Source organism: Pleurodeles waltl, chromosome 6 (genome assembly GCF_031143425.1).
Source record: "Pleurodeles waltl isolate 20211129_DDA chromosome 6, aPleWal1.hap1.20221129, whole genome shotgun sequence".
In the NCBI taxonomy this organism is placed as follows: domain Eukaryota; kingdom Metazoa; phylum Chordata; class Amphibia; order Caudata; family Salamandridae; genus Pleurodeles; species Pleurodeles waltl.
Genome location: NC_090445.1, coordinates 1,580,345,063 through 1,580,361,595, shown reverse-complemented (window position 1 = coordinate 1,580,361,595; position 16,533 = coordinate 1,580,345,063).

Sequence of the window (16,533 nt, the reverse complement as noted above, 5' to 3'; positions counted from 1 at the left end):
TGGTGAGTGATTCTAAGGTGAGCAGAGTAAAGATTTGTATATTGGAAGCCCTCCTGCTACAATATCTTTTTGACTGACAATAATTTCTTCCTCACCTCTTGAACTGTCACTCTAAACTTGGGAAGAGCATAATGGAGTTGGTGTCACATGTAAAGTCACAATTCTCATGGAACTGGCACAAGGCTGCATCTTTTTCCCTGAAGTCAGGAATCATAGCAATTATTAGATGGGCAGGTGCCCTTGGTAGGGGCATGGGACTGGCAACAATGAGAACATTCCACTATCAGCAGCTTGGAAAACGATTCTGCCCCTTAGAGGGACACAAGCATCTTTCATTGTAGTTCTCCAGCTCCCTGTGTTGACTTTGGAATACCTAGGGCCTCATTTACAAGAAACTGACGCATGGGCCTGATACGTCAGATTTCTTGCGCTGCCTAACAAATCTCTAACAATGCCATGGATGTACTGTATTTACTATACAGAGTTCCATGGAACATGTTTCCACAGACGTGTCAGAAATTCTGATGCATCTGTGGCGCTGTGGCACTAAACTGACACATTGCTGGACTAGTGTCAAAAAATGAAACGACTCCAGCAATGCATGGAAGCATCCCATAGGGAAAAGCCCTGCAGCAGTTTAATGCCTGCTCTGAGCAGGCATTCATTTTTGACACAGTGAAGTCGCAGAATGATGCAGTGAAGGGTAAATTTCATTGCGTCAGTTCTGCGTAGCTTTTTGCCTGGGAACACCTACCTCGCATACATTATACTTGGCACGGGTACAATGTGACGCAAGGCTTTATAAACTAATGCATTGGGCACAATGCGCCAGTTTGTAAATATGGAGCAGTATAGAGCACTGCTTAGCTCCACTGCTGTGTCAAAAAAAATGATGGAGAGATGTTGAAAAGGCCTTGTAAATCAAGCCCCTTGTATCTTTAGGTTGTTGCAACTGGATCTCGCTTCCATGTCTTCATTCTTCTCTGTAAAAAGATGCAGAATGATTTCCATATGAAGCATTTTTTTTACATTTTTTTGAGAACGTCGTTTTCTGCTTGCGAAATGTGATGTTCTGCCGTTGCTAGTCTCTTATCATGCTTTTCCATCTTAGAGGTGAAGGCATCAAATCTACAATTAAATGTATCCATCTTTGTGTCAATTAAAATAAGTCCTTGCTGTATCCTCCTCTTTAATACCTACACCACAAACCCCAGTGCGGCACTAGAAGCACCACCCACCTCTTCAGCCCTGGCACTCCACCAAGCTTCAACTTGCAAATTAGCTTCTCTGTCTTCCCATTTCTCCATGACTTTATGAACCTAGCCCTGCACCACTGAGAGAAGGATACCTACACCCGGGAACAGCTCTGGCTTGCATTCAAACCTGCACTTGGTGGCACCAATTCAGCATCTAACCCATCTGTCCCCACAAGCATAACAGGTAATAATCTTTTGGTGAAGTTCTTGCAAGAAAGACTGAGTAGTACCAGAAATCTGGAGTGCTTCAATTTACTGTTTTGTATTGTTTGCCATAGTCTTGCACAGTTCCTGATTTTATATGTTTCAAAAACTAATTGATCATTATAGCTAACCAAGACTTTTTTGGCTGCTGTGAAGAAACAGAAGCCCAGATTTGGTGAAAGGTTAAAGTATATTGTCTTTGAGAACCTTGTTCGTTCTATGTGTAATTATACTCTATGAAAGCCCCTGTTGACATTTTAGGTACTCTAACCTGTATGTCCTTTGATATGTTATCTTTTGTCGCATAAAATCAAAGCTGTGTTCAGAAGAGCCTAAATGCTAGTAAACTAATTGTGCCTCTTTTTACTGACCTGTTCCCATTCTGGAGTCCTACTAACCAAGGGGACCCAATGCCAGTTACAATACATCCTGTCCACCTGTCCCTGCCTCAATATGAAGGAGTGCTGAGACTTAAATGGTTCGTTTTTTCTCTCTTTCGCCTCCAAACCCCTCTTCCCTATGGGGCCTTCCCAGTGTTAGCCAAAAGAATCACTGCAATCGTGGCCAGGCCCTAGAGGGAGTTGAGGACATACTCACCTCATTAGAACAAACTGGGAAATTCAGGTGAGTGGCTTGTGCTAGAGATGTCACATCACCCGGAGTGCTGTCAAAAAGAAGGCCTGTACCGTTAGTCCTCCAATCTCTTCTGCTTGTGCAGCTTACTGCCAATGGCAACTGAGAGCTTTAAGATAGCCCCAATGAAAGTTGTTCCCAAGAAAGTGGTCAGTGAGAAGAAGCAGCTTTCCACCAGTGCTGTGCCGACTGCAACCTTTTTCGGGAGATGTATGTCTGCCACACTGGCCTCCGATAGAGGAACCTGGGAGCAGCAATCCTGCATCTACAGCACCATTCCACCCTAAGCCCAGGACAGTGTCTGTCAGTGAGGCAGCTACTGCAATTATGGTGACACCAATGAGCAGTGATGTTGAATTGGATTTGTCCCTTTCAGAAAGTAGTACCCAATCGTTTCAGGGAACAGAGCAAAGTGGACAGTAGCCAGAAATAGTAGATCTTCTTGAAGTTGGAGCAGAACAGAGGTTGAGCTTCCTGCCGAACAAGAACCTCCTGTTTCAAAATCAATGGCTCCCAGTTCCTCAGCAGAAAAAGAAAGAGTACTACTCCACCATCTTCTCCAAGCACCACTTCTGATGATGACGTTAGGGGCATGGAAAGGACCCCAGCAGAGTCCGGGAGATGCCAGAAGAGGCAAAGGAAAAGAAAAGTTCCAGAAAGCCCTAGACTCATGGAAGGGGTAATGGTGTCGAGGATGATGATGACGAGCCACTCATTGTGGAAGCTGGCACAGAGAATTCCGAAATTGCTATTCAACCTGCTCCAAGGGATGTGGCACAGGCAGCAATGCCAGCTCCCATATTTGTAAGGTCCCAGCAGAGATCTGCATCAACCCACACCTTAGTAGAAGTTTGCACTACAGAGAGGCAATCAACACACCCACTTACCTCCAGTTCTTCTTCAGGCATTAGTAGTGACCCAATAAATAAGCTCTTCTACTTTTTACGATTAGCAAACAGGAGGATAACATTGCGATATGCTCAATTTTTGCATTTTATGACAATGGAGTCCAGATGACCCATATGAAAAAACATCGTGCATTCTGGTGGGTTGAGCACCTTAAAAAAACTGTGACTTCTCAATGGCAGAGGAAGATTCAGAGTCAGATGGAGACACCACAGCATACGGTGACTACACCACGATGCACATTGTCTATCACCACCTACATCTCAAAAGTCACCTGCATTAATGGCTCCAGAAAAGAAGAAAATCTAGGCTACTATAAAGGGCATGTTTAGGCAGGAGGGGTCCTACGACCGCAAAACACTTAATGGCACGTTTGTAAAATTGGAAGCTGGAAAAATTTTAAGCGCTGGACCTCCTCCCTTTTTTGTGGAATGAGTGGGATTCTTGGAGTTTGTGGAAGCCATGTGCCTGAAATGGAAGGTTCCAAGTCAGACCTATTTTGCCAGAGTTGCTGTTCCAGTGCTGCAACATGATATGCTGCCATTGGTTGGACAAGCTTTGCAGCTATGTGTTGTTAATACTATCCACCTGATGACAGACATGTGGACCAGTTGTCAGGCTACTGATTACATGTGCATCACTGCACACTGGATCTCTTTTGTGGGGGTAAAGCAACAGCTATCTACAGGTTTTGGCCCAGAACAAATCTTTAAGAGCATTTGGAAGCATGCAACAGTAGCCATGTTCACCATGAAGAAATCACATATAGCTGCAAACATCTTGGATGAATTTAATAGCAAGGTGTCTGAATGGCTGTGACCCAGAAGTCTCCAAACTGGATTTGTTGCCACGGACAATGGTGGTATCATAGTCAAGACCATGTCAGATTGTGGCTACTTCAGGGGCCTGCGTTTGGTGCACTGCATCAACCTGGTTGTGCAAGACTTTCTAAAAAAAGAAGACATAGGCCCTCATTACAACCCTGGCGGTCAGTGTTAAAGCGGCGGTAATACCGCCAACAGGCCGGCGGAAAAAAAAATGGAATCATGACCGTGGCGGAAACCACCAACATGGACAGCCACTTTAACACTCCGACCGCCACGGCGGTGGAAGCAAACACCGTGGCAGTCACCACCAACAGACAGGCGGAAGACAAAGTACCGCCCACCGTATTTCAAGACGCCTATCCGCCATCTTTACCGGGGCGGAACCAACGCGATCAAAAGCATGGCGGAAACAGTACACAGAAGGGAAAACACTCACCTCTCGACACCCAAAGAGGAACCAGGACGCTATGGAGCCCGAACTACAGGTTTTACCTATGTTGGTGTATCTTCTCATTTACCAGGAGTACGAACGGCGGCGGCGACGACCACGGTGAGGACTGCACCTACAACACGGGGTGGGGGGAAGAGAGTGACACACACACCCAACACGCAATACCCCCACCCTCACCCACAACAACATACACACAAATACATGCATCAACATTACATATACATCCCCCCAACCCCTGGAAGAACTCAGGAACAAAAGGAAATGATTGTAACAATTGTAATCATGAAAAATCAGATAGTCAAAATTCAAAATTCAGTATATACAAATATGCACACCAACTACACAAGTCCGGATAGTATACCAATCATTGTCCGTGGACCACTGGTCCCAAAATGCATGGGCGAAGCCCACACTAGAAACCTGACTGGAAACAGAGAGAACACTGCTGGGGCATGAGACCGAAAATATACAGGCACCTCAGGGGGGGGGGGGCACCTCAGCCAGATGAACGCACAACGCCACTGCTGCACGACGGGGCTCCATGACCATTGCTGTATCCTGGGGAGTGCAAAGCCACAGTCTCACAAGTCTCTCCAGTGGGCACTCTCCAGTGGGTGGTTTGCCCACTGCTTTATCCTGGGGAGTGCAAAGCCACAGTCTCTCAAGTCTCTCCAGTGGGTGGTTTGCCCACTGCTTTATCCTGGGGAGTGCAAAGCCACAGTCTCTCAAGTCTCTCCAGTGGGTGGTTTGCCCACTGCTTTATCCTGGGGACTGCAAAGCCACAGTCTTTCAAGTGGATAACAGTCTCCACTGGTTCTGGAGGGGGCCTGGTGCCCATAGTGCTTCATCCTGCCAAGGACTGAGGTAGTGGATTTCATTCTCCACTGGTTCTGGAGGGGGCCTGGTGCCCGGAGTACTTCATCCTGCCAAGGACTGAGGTAGTGGATGTATCTCTCCACTGGTTCTGGAGGGGGCCTGGTGCCCAGAGTGCTTCATCCTGCCACGGACTGAGGTAGTGGATGTCATTTTCCACTGGTTCTGGAGGGGGCCTGGTGCCCAGAGTGCTTCATCCTGCCAAGGACTGAGGTAGTGAATGTATCTCTCCACTGGTTCTGGAGGGGGCATAGTGCCCAGAGTGCTTCATCCTGCCAAGGACTGAGGTAGTGGATGTCATTCTCCACTGGTTCTGGAGGGGGCCTGGTGCCCAGAGTGCTTCATCCTGCCAAGGACTGAGGTAGTGGATGTCATTCCCCACTGGTTTTGGAGGGGGCCTAGTGTCCAGAGTGCTTCATCCTGCCAAGAACTGAGGTAGTGGATGTATCTCTCCACTGGTTCTGAAGGGGGCATGGTGCCCAGAGTGGTTAATCCTGCCAAGGACTGAGGTAGTGGATGTCATTCTCCACTGGTTCTGGAGGGGGCCTGGTGCCCAGAGTGCTTCATCCTGCCAAGGACTGAGGTAGTGGATGTATCGCTCCACTGGTTCTGGAGGGGGAATGGTGCCCAGAGTGCTTCATCCTGCCAAGGACTGAGGTGGTGGAAGTCATTCTCCACTGGTTCTGGAGGGGGAATGGTGCCCAGAGTGCTTCATCGTGCCAAGGACTGAGGTAGTGGAAGTCATTCTCCACTGGTTCTGGAGGGGGCCTGGTGCCCAGAGTGCTTCATCCTGCCAAGGACTGAGGTAGCTGTTGTCAGTCTCCACTGGATCTGGAGGGGGCCTGGTGCCCGGAGTGCTTCATCGTGTCAAGGACTGAGGTAGTGGATGTCATTCTCCACTGGTTCTGGAGGGGGCATGGTGCCCAGAGTGCTCCACATGCAGTGTGGCCGGTACAATTCCCTCACCTGGGTGTGTGTGCCATGAGATTGGCGAGGTACAAGTAGCATGATACGTCATGAAGACAGAGACATACCCACACTGCTGCAGCTTCGCCTTCCACCTGCAGGTGCAAACAGCGATGGAAGTCATGCCTCATGGAAGCTGCCCAGGGTCCAGGAACTCTCCTCCAGCCCCAGACGACTGACCACTGGGGATGGTAGACATGTCACGAGTACGTCGCGGGGCCAGCGGCGGTGCTTGCAGCGGTGTCTGTGGCTGCGGTGCTGGCGGCGGTGCATGCGTCAGAACCTGCTGAGGGACACAGCAGGATGTCTCTTACAGCTTCAGATGGCTGCCCACTGGGGAAGACACTGGGGACTGTCGCTGAGGCTGTAGACGTGCCGGTGGTGGTGCAGTTGGCCGTGCAGGTGGCGGTTGTGGTGGCGGGGCAGCTAGCAGTGTTCGCCGCCGTACAGGTGGCTTGGTCGTGGACAGAAGGTGTGACACTAGTCCCTCAGTCGGTGCCACCATGCCCTCTCCTGGCCTGCTCTTCTGCTTTTGGCCCTTCCCCATCTTTGATGGTGCCGCAGTTGGCTTGCCACTATCCCCTTTTATTTTTGCTGAGCCCTTCGTGGCTGGTAGTTTTGGCTTCTCCCTCCGGGATCTGGGCACCTTTTTCACCTTGGCAGGTGGCGGAATGTCCTTGCCCTCACTCCGTGGCACACCGGCAGCCCTGATGGGTGGTGCACTCGATGACCCTGCAGCTGCTGGCACCACTGTGCCTGGGGATTTGGTGGCTGAGGTGCTGGGCTGGGACCTGGAAAGCCTGGCCCTAGGGGAAGGACGGGGGGAGGTGAAGGGAAGAGGTCAAGGGTTGCCAGGAAAAGCTTTTTAGACACACTGGGACGGGAAGATGGAGGGGGTTTGGGAGTGGAGGTAGAGGTAGTGGTTGTAGGAGGTGTACGTCTGCTGAATTTGGGTGAAGGTGCATGGACTGGAGGCTGTTGTGAGGTGGATGCCTGTTTTGTGGTTGTGTGCCTGCGTTTGTGTAGTTTGGGATGAGGGCTCACAGACACACTGGGAGAGGACACAGGGGATGTGTGAATGGTAGTGAGGGTGGTGATTGCACATGAGCGGTGTGTGGTGATGGGTGTGCTGGTGATGGAGGTAGTGGCTGAGGATGTAGTGCATGCAGGTGTGAGTGGAGACGAGACAGGGAGGGAGGATGAGGACGTGGAGGAGGGGACACAGTGGAGGCAGTGGATGTTGGTGTGTCTGCATGTGTGTGATGCTTGCGTGAATGCCTGTGGGATGTGTGGTGCTTATGTTTGCCTGAGCTACCCTTGGGTGTTGACGTGTGTGCATGCTGGTCTGATGGTGTGCTTGGGATAGGCTGAGGTACAGGGGATTGGGTCTGGGTGGAGGAAGTTGGAGGGGGGAGGCTCGACACAGGGACAATGGCTGCCATCAGTGCTGAGGCCAAAGCCTGAAATGCTCTCTGTTGGGCGCCTGCCCAGAATGAATGCCCTCCAGGTATGCATTTGTTTGTTGCAAATGCCTCTCAACACCATGGATGGCATTCAAAATGGTAGATTGCACAACAGTGAGGGATCTCAGGAGGTCAATGCCCACCCTCCTGGGTGAGCGGGCACAGGACACACGTTGAGGGGCTGCTGGGAGGGCGGTGCTGGTGGAGGGGTGGCGGCTGTACCTGTTGATGCGGTGGGCACAGAGGTGCCGGTCACCGCAAGGGAGCTCCCATCAGAGGAGGAGTCGCTGTCACTGGTGTCTGCTCCTGTCCTCGCTGTGGCGCTCCCCTCACCCTCCGTCCCACTGGTGGCTTCAGACTTCTTTGCTTCATCCTCCAGGGCTAAGTGGGTTGCAGCTCCCTCCTGCCTCGGTGCCAATGCTCCTCCGTCTGATGATGCTTTTGCACACAAGAACAGAGAGACCACAAAAAGCGGGGGGGGGGACAGAATAAAAACATGTTCAGTGCATGCAACACCACTACCGTTGGTGGACACAACACACAGGGAGCAGCCTTCTGCACTACGCCATGCACTAACAGTTTCTAGAAATTTCACCTGACCATGGGGTACGAGGCCTAAGCCCAATTGCTGCACCCCTGGAAGTCACAGGAGCCTGACTAGGTGTAGATGGCTCTTACCACTAGTGGGGTTGGGGTGCCACACAGCCTGCCTCACAAGGGACCTTGCCTACCAAGTTCACCCTGGCCTAGGGGAACACACTGCCCACCTCCCCCACCCACACACCTTGTTATGCGCGCAGAATCAGCTGAATGAGAGTGTACTCACCACCTTGTGGCTGCTGTGATGCCCTCAAGCTCTCATCCAACTCTGGATACACCACCGCCAGGATCCGGGACATCATGTGGGTCATGCTGCGATGGGCACCCCTTCCCCAGCTGGGCCGCCGCCATCTTCTTGCTCCAGTGGCGCAGGTCCTCCCATCTTTTACAGCAGTGAGTGCTCCATCTGTGGTAGACCCCGAGGGTCCGGACGTCCTTGTCGATGGCACGCCAAATACCCTTCTTCTGGTGGGTGCTGACCTAGAGGAATGGTACGGGGGAAAGGAAATTACTCACCCGTTCGGAGCGTCATACTCATTGCCCACCAGTTCCCACCCATGCCCTGACGCACATATACTCACCATCCGCACATGCGGGCCTCAGCCCCCCCATGTATCTTCCATCCACACCACTCAAAGCAGGCATTGCCCATGCAGCATGCTCACAGTGTACTCACCTGTTTGTTTGGAGGACTGTACAGTTGTGTGTACTGGGGGAGGACCCCATCCACTAGTTTCTCCAACTCCTCCGAAGTGAAGGCAGGGCCCTTTCCCCAGACAATGTAGCCATCGTCGATTCCAGACACAGGTCACAGCAGCACTTGCAGTGTAGGTCCTCTCCTGTTGAAGGTCAGGTATCAAGTGAGTGAACCGACTGAAAATGGCGGTCACGTCCGCGGCGGTGCGAACCGTCACCGCCGGCGTACATCGTCATTGGCTCCTGGGACCCTTTGGGCCCAATGCTAACCAATGCAAAATTGCGCCGCGGTCTTCGACCGCCCGCCGCAATGGTACACAATGCCAGCGCAGTTACCTCTTACCCCCTTGTCCCACCTTACAGGTCAGGCAGCCGCCATTTCAGGGGGCCACATGGGATGGATAAAAACTGCATCACACCTATCTAGGCCGGGAAAACAGACAGATACTGGCACATTGCGGATTAATAATGTTTCTGCAAATAACACATTGTGATACCTCAGTGTTGGATGACTCTCTGCTAGCTGTTCTCCTCCATAGGGCACATCTGCTGGGGCAGGTGATGAGATGGTGGCATCCTCCAGTGTACAGACCCCCGGTGGACCTGTCGACAATGGAAGAGAGACACATCATAATCACATACAGACTTGATCGTGCAACAATCCTGGAACTGTGTGCCCAGTTGGAGCCCGACCTGATGTCAGCTATCCGCCATCCCACAGGGATACCCCCTCTAGTGCAGGTCCTGTCTGCACTCCATTTCCTGGCCAGTGGGTCTTTTCAAACAACAGTGGCCATGGCATCAGGGATGTCCCAGCCAATGTTCTCTAACGTGTTGTCCAGAGTGTTGTCTGCCCTGCTGAAACACATGCACAGCTACATCGTTTTCCCTCAGGTGGAGGATTTGCCCACAGGGAAAGGTGACTTCCATGCCCTGGGAGATATCCCCAACATCATTGGTGCCATTGATGGTACACATGTGGCATTTGCCCCCCACCCCCGCAGGAAAGAACAGGTGTACAGAAACCGGAAGAGCTACCATTCGATGAATGTGCAGATGGTGTGTTTGGCAGACCAGTACATCTCCCATGTCAATGCCAAGTATTCTGGTTCTGTGCCTGAGGCTTACATTTTGAGAAATAGCAGCATCCATGTGATGGGGCAACTCGTGAGGCACCGCATGTGGCTAATAGGTGAGGCCAAGGTCCCAATACAGTTGACATAGGTGTCTGGGTATGGGGTTGTCCCTAAGGGTTAATGTGTGTCTAACAGTTGTCCCTCGACATTTACAGGTGACTCTGGTTACCTCAACCTGTCATGGCTACTGACCCCAGTGAGGAATCCCAGGACAAGGGCAGAGGAACGCTACAATGAGGCACATGGGTGAACTAGGAGGATAATCGAGCGCATCTTCGGCCTCCTGAAGGCCAGATTCCGGTGCTTCCATCTGACAGGTGGTTCCCTATACTACTCACCGAAGAAGGTGTGCCAGATAATCGTGGCCTGCTGTATGCTGCACAACCTGGCTTTGCGACGCCAGGTGCCTTTTCTGCAGGAGGATGGGCCAGATGGTGGTCTTGTGGCAGCTGTGGAGCCTGTGGACAGTGAAGAAGAGGAGGCAGAATAAGAGGATAACGACAACCGAAACAACATCATCATACAATACTTCCAGTGAGACACAGGTAAGAAAATGTCACTGCTTCCCACATCTCATACTATTGTTGGAGCTAGCATAAGTCTGTCATTTTCATTCAGTGTATGGACACTGACTTGTCACTTTGACTTGCCATTTCACAGATCTGGGTCCCACTTTGTGCCCTCTGCTATGTTTACTCCTGGCCTACAGCTGTGTTACATTGGTATGTGAACAAGTAAATTGGCATTGCTGTATTCCATAGATATTGCAATTACACATTTGTGAAAGCACAGACTGACTCCAGATTGTTTTGTGATCGAAGTGTGTTTATTCCTGTGCAAATAAGTGGAGGGGGTTGTAAAATGGGCCGGGGTGATGGTGGAGGTTTGTCCATGGCAGAGTCCGGTCTATTTGTTTCAAAGGTGCATTGTCCAATGGGGCATAGGAAGTGGTCTCCTAGGAATGGTGGTATGCTCCCATGGTGTTGGAGAGTGCCTCGTGGAGAGTGGGTTCCCTGGGCCTGTCCTCCTCCGTCGCACAGCAGTCCTCCCAGCTTCCCTGTTATCTATCCTGTGCCTCTGTCTCCTGAACCGTGTGCCCACTGACACTGCACCCAGGTCCCTGATTGTCCTGTGTTAGTGGGGTTGCCTGTGTTCCCTGTTGTGGTGGACACACTGCTGATTGACATGTCCTGGGGAAAGAGGGATGGGCCCGCTGGGTGGGTGCTGTGCTGGTGTTTCCTGAGGGGGGAGGCTCTGTGGTGGTTTGTGACTGTGTCAGGGGAACTGACTGCCCCAGGGTCCCTGATGGGTCAGGCTGGTCATCTTGATCCAGGCGAGGAGAGCTGCTGTCATCACTGTGGGTCTCTTCTGTGGGGGCTGGATATGTCTGGCACCTCCTGTCCGGTGACGTTGGGTATGGTTCCTGTTAGGGTGTAAATGCATAGTTATTGTTTCTGTGTGTGCCATCTTGCGCAATGGGTGAGTGACCCTCTACTCCTGTGCTTGCATTATTGGCTTGGTCCTTGTGTGATTGGTGATTTTGGGGCATGAGTGTGTCTCTCTACTGGACACGCTTTGGTGATGGGTGTCCATGCATTGGTGTTACATGCAGGGCTTGATTTTGGGATGTGTGGGTTGTGTTAGTGGGGTATCTGTGGGTTGTTGGGGTGATGGGTGTGAAGGTAAGGGTAAGGGTGGCGGTATGTGATGGCATGCAGGTGGGGTGTGGGGGATAAAGTAGTAAAGATATGTCTTACCAGAGTCCAGTCCTCCTGCTACTCCTGCAAGGCCCTCAGGATGCATAATTGCCAAGACTTGCTCCACCATGTTGTTAGTTGTGGGGGAGGAGGTGGGGGTTCACCGCCAGTCCTCTGTACAGCAATCTGTTGTCTGGATATCACGGAACGTACCTTCACCCATAGGTCATTCCACCTCTTCCTGATGTCATCCCATGTTCTTGGATGCTGTCCCACTGCGTTAACCCTGTCGAAAATTCTGCACCATAGCTCCATCTTCCTTGCAATAGATGTCTGCTGCACCTGTGATCCGAATAGCTGTGGCTCTACCCGGACGATTTCCTCCTCCATGACCCTGAGCTCCTCCTCAGAGAACCTGGGGTGTCTTTGAGGTGCCACGATGTGGTGTGGGTGATGTGTGAGGTGGTGTCTGTTCTGATGTGTGAGTGGATGTGTTGGTGTGTGTTGTTTGAGGTGCGTGGATGTTGTATAAGTGATGGTGTTGTGTGTCTGTGGATGCTGCTGTTGTTTTAGGTAGTCTCTCTCTCTGGCCTTCATTCAAAATTTTGGTAGGAAGGGTTTATGGGTGATGTGGGTGTGTGCTTATATTGGATTGGGTGTGTGGGTGTGGTGTGTGTATGTGTATCAGGTGTGTGTATTTTGAATTGTCCAATGTGGTTGTGTTTTGTAAATGTGTGTGTATTTTGAGCTCGGCGGTGTGTACCACCAATGGAATACCGCGGTTGAAAGACCGCCGCGTTGATTCGTGGGTCGTGATAATGTGGGCGTATTCCTGTTGGTGTGACGGTGTCAGTTTTGGTAACGCCAGTTTATCACTGACCTTTGGTGTGGTGGACTTGTGTGGGTGTCTGTATTCTGGCAGATTCCGAGCTGTGGGTTGTAATACCTGGAGCGGAATTCCGCGGCCGCAGCGGTATGTTGGTGGTCTGCTGCATGGCAGAAAGCGGGATTTACCACCAGGATTGTAATGAGGGCCATAGTCTTAAACATACTGACCACCTGCAGAAGAATCTGCACTCATTTTAGGCATTCTTTTAAATGTGTAAGCAGATGTGGATCATTCAGCATGGTAACAGAATACCACCTAAAGCCCTGATACAGGAGATGCCAAGACATTGAAAAAAAGCCTATTATATGTTGCAACGTCTGTTTGAGCAGTACAGACAGATCGATGACTATGTCATTTTAAGAGTAAGGGATACAAGTGGGAAAGCTGTGACCATGGATGTAGTCAAAACACCTGAAACAGATGGTGCTCTCTTTTGACGCTTTCACAAGGAAGTTAGAAAGGAGGACAGTACAATGAGCCAAGCTATCCTGTTGTTGAATCTGCTACAGGACCAGCTAAAGAAGGTGTCTGAAAGGTTCCCACTCGGAGGTGTGAACGAAAACTCAGAAGCATATGCCTTTGTTGAGAGCCTAAGCTATTGCTTGACTTGTATTGCAAGGCTGCAAAATGACATTATCAAGTCTAAAGAGTGCATCTGTGCCACCCTACTTGATCCACGGTACAAAACATTCTTCCCCCATGCATTCCTTTTTCTGAAGGGGATATTTTATAATACAAGAGGTAGATTGTTTAGAAAGCCAGAGAACTGGGAGAAGAACAGCTGGAAATTAGAGTCCCACTTTGCAGTTCTGGGGTGCCACCTTCAATTTCTAGAGAGGGCAGTCTTGTCTCACAGCAACCAACACCAGCAACAAGACCACCGAGAACAACAGCATCAGAACATTGAGACCCAACCTCTGCATTGGCTTGGTTTCAAGTGGTAGGTCTTATATCCAGTGCAGAGGTAAAGGCAAAAGAGGTTGAGCAAGTGGATCAAAACCTATAGGTGTATGGGTAGGAAGATGCACCAATGGGCACAGCTCAGCAGGCTGGCAATTAAGTATCTGGCTTGTCCTGTAGCCAGTGTGTCTGCTGAACATGTGTTCAGTGCAGCTGGCACAGTTGTTACTATGGGAAAGACCAGTCTTCTGCCTCAAAACATAGAGAGATTAACTATGATCAAAATGAACCTGCTTTTTATTCCACCTGCTTATACTGTTCCCGAAACACCACAGGAGGAGGAAGAGGATGATTGGTCAGAATCAAGTATGTTTGCTGACCAACTTCTAAGTGAACCACCTGATTTTGAGGATGAGCTCTACTTCCCGGACTGAGTATGCTAGTGCCACCATAGAACTTTTTTATTTTCCGTTCCACTTCTTTCTTTATCTATTTCTTTGCAAAACAAATAAAAAGTAAAAAATAGCTAATGGAACATTGTTTGTGTCAGATTTATGCTTCCACACCATTTATAGTAATCATATATATGGTTAGATTGGAGTTGGACCCGTGAGTGAAGAAGCCCCAACATTCCCTTCAAGACATTCAAAACAATATCTGCCTGCCTCACATGACATTGCCTAAACTCTTTTTATGTTTACATCATCTGGCCGGGTTTCCCCAGAAGATCATTGATTAAAAGTTGCCAGTGCAATTGCCAAATACCAATGTGTTGCTAAGATCAAAGAAGAGATAATAAATTTTGTATCAACCACTGTGCTTGGATTGGAGGTAACTACTAACTATGCACCAATGAGTGGTGATATATAGAGTGATTGTGAGTGATGATTGAAGATGTATGTGGTGGCTGACAGTGAGGGAGGGAGTTCAACAAATTTGCAAACTTGATTTCAATGATTTACAATGTTTGGGGGCTGATGGGTAATAATTGTTTCCTGAAAGTGATTGACATTTCAAACTTAGCAACATTTATCTGCATGGTACATTTCTTTTTTCTTGGCTTCCCAGAGACTTTAGTTACCAAACACAAATCTACACATAATACTCCAATTCTGTTTCTCTATTTGTTTTTCAACAGCAGTGCACTACACAGGTCTACCCCACTTGGTCTGGGACTGGGATAGAGTTTCTCAGAATCAGGAGAAGGAGGAGGAGGATGGAATGTCATGGGGCGGGACTACGTCAACAGGTAGAAGGAGCAAGTTATTGATTTAAAAAATAAACCACTATGGCAAAGACTCTGAGGCCCAGTACTCACTCAGCAATGTGGACTGGAGAGCGGTTCATTGCTGATACAAAGTGAAAATCCTTTTTATGTTCTAGCACTGCCTCTGAGTCTTTGTTGTACACTCCTGACTCCTTATGAAGCTTCCCTTGCTTCCGTTTCTCCTTCCCCTTTACTTTATAATACAGTTACTGTCTTTCAGTACGCAGGCCTTTTCCAAGCCCTCTCCTGGATTAACAAAACTTGGTGAAAGCTCAACACTCCAGCTTACTTATTGGACAGGTTCAGCCAGGCACCAAAGAGTGACAGACATTCCAAGAAGAGCAGAAATGCATCGCCCAATTTGGCAATACTGTATCATTTTTCTTTTAACAATCATCATTTTTAGAACTGGGTAGGTTACCTTCAATCCTCCATAACTTGCATTTTTCAATCTTAGAAGACATAACATTTAGAGATGTAGGCCCAGATTTAAGAGGGCCATTCCAATGCTACATTAGCGTAATTTTGTATGCTAATGTGGAGTTGGAAGGCCAAAAACGCCACAATGCTTACACTGCACCACTTTGTAACCCCTTGCGCCACATTATGCCTGCACCAGGCATAATGTATGCAAGGAGGGTGTTCCGGCGCTAACAAACATTTTTTATTGCCATTTTTAACTAAAAGGCAGGCTTTAAAGGGGGGCTCCCATTATTTTCAATAGGCCTCGGGGTGCTTTGCAGGATTAGTGTCAAAAATGTTTATGCTAATCCTGCAAAGCGCTGGACTTGTGTAAAAAATGATGACGCCAGTACCCCTGACTAACACCATGGTGCACCGTATTTTAAATACAGCACACAAATGGTGACATTAGGGGGCACTAAGGGGCACAGGTGCAGCACCATTTTGCATACATCTGCCCCATACTATCTTGTGTCTCTCAGGCTCAGAAGGACTGTTTGCAATGCATTTAACTGAACTGTGTCATACTTATTCCTTTATCGTTTCCTTCCACCGCAGATTGATGATGGTGTGCTGCTCAGCACCACAATGATTATTATTGATGTGGTTTCCTTTGAGTAGTGTTTGTCTTTGTCACGCCTTCCCCCAAAATCCCTTTTCCAATCAATTAATCGAGCCTTTAACCCTCTTCCCCCGGGCTGTGTGATTTATCAAGGTGTGAATTAATTTTACAGCACAAATGGATCATACACTTGCTGAGGTGGATGTGGTGAAAGCGATGCCAACTCACTACATGACCTTCTATTACCTGAGCAATATTCCACACCGGCCCGATGAACATCATCATTAAGGCCTTGTGTTGTGTGTTGTGTAAATGCTTAACCTTGTCCAAACACTCCTGACTCTGAGTTCAATTCTCCCTGATTTGATGGTTTCATTTCCCAAGTTTAGTTTTTAATTACTAGCTCCCCATTGGTCAGAAGATGTAGGTATTGCTAGTTTTTATTATCTTATCAGGTTTTCTTTGTTGTGTGTCAAATACTGCCAGTGTGATCTGGTCTCTGTCTTCTGAAAGTTATAATATATGACCCAGTAATACTCTGTTTTCTTTCAATCTAGTTGACAGTGAAGGATAACCCTTTGATTAGTACTGCAGTTGGAATTTGCATAGATGCAAGTGGCACCTTGTGTCTTGCCTGTTAGAGCGATAGCCTGCTACTACTACTACCACCCCCTTAAGATGCCATCTTGGGAAAAACTATGCAGTAAGAAGACTGCAGTATTAGCCATTGCTTCATCTATTCAGA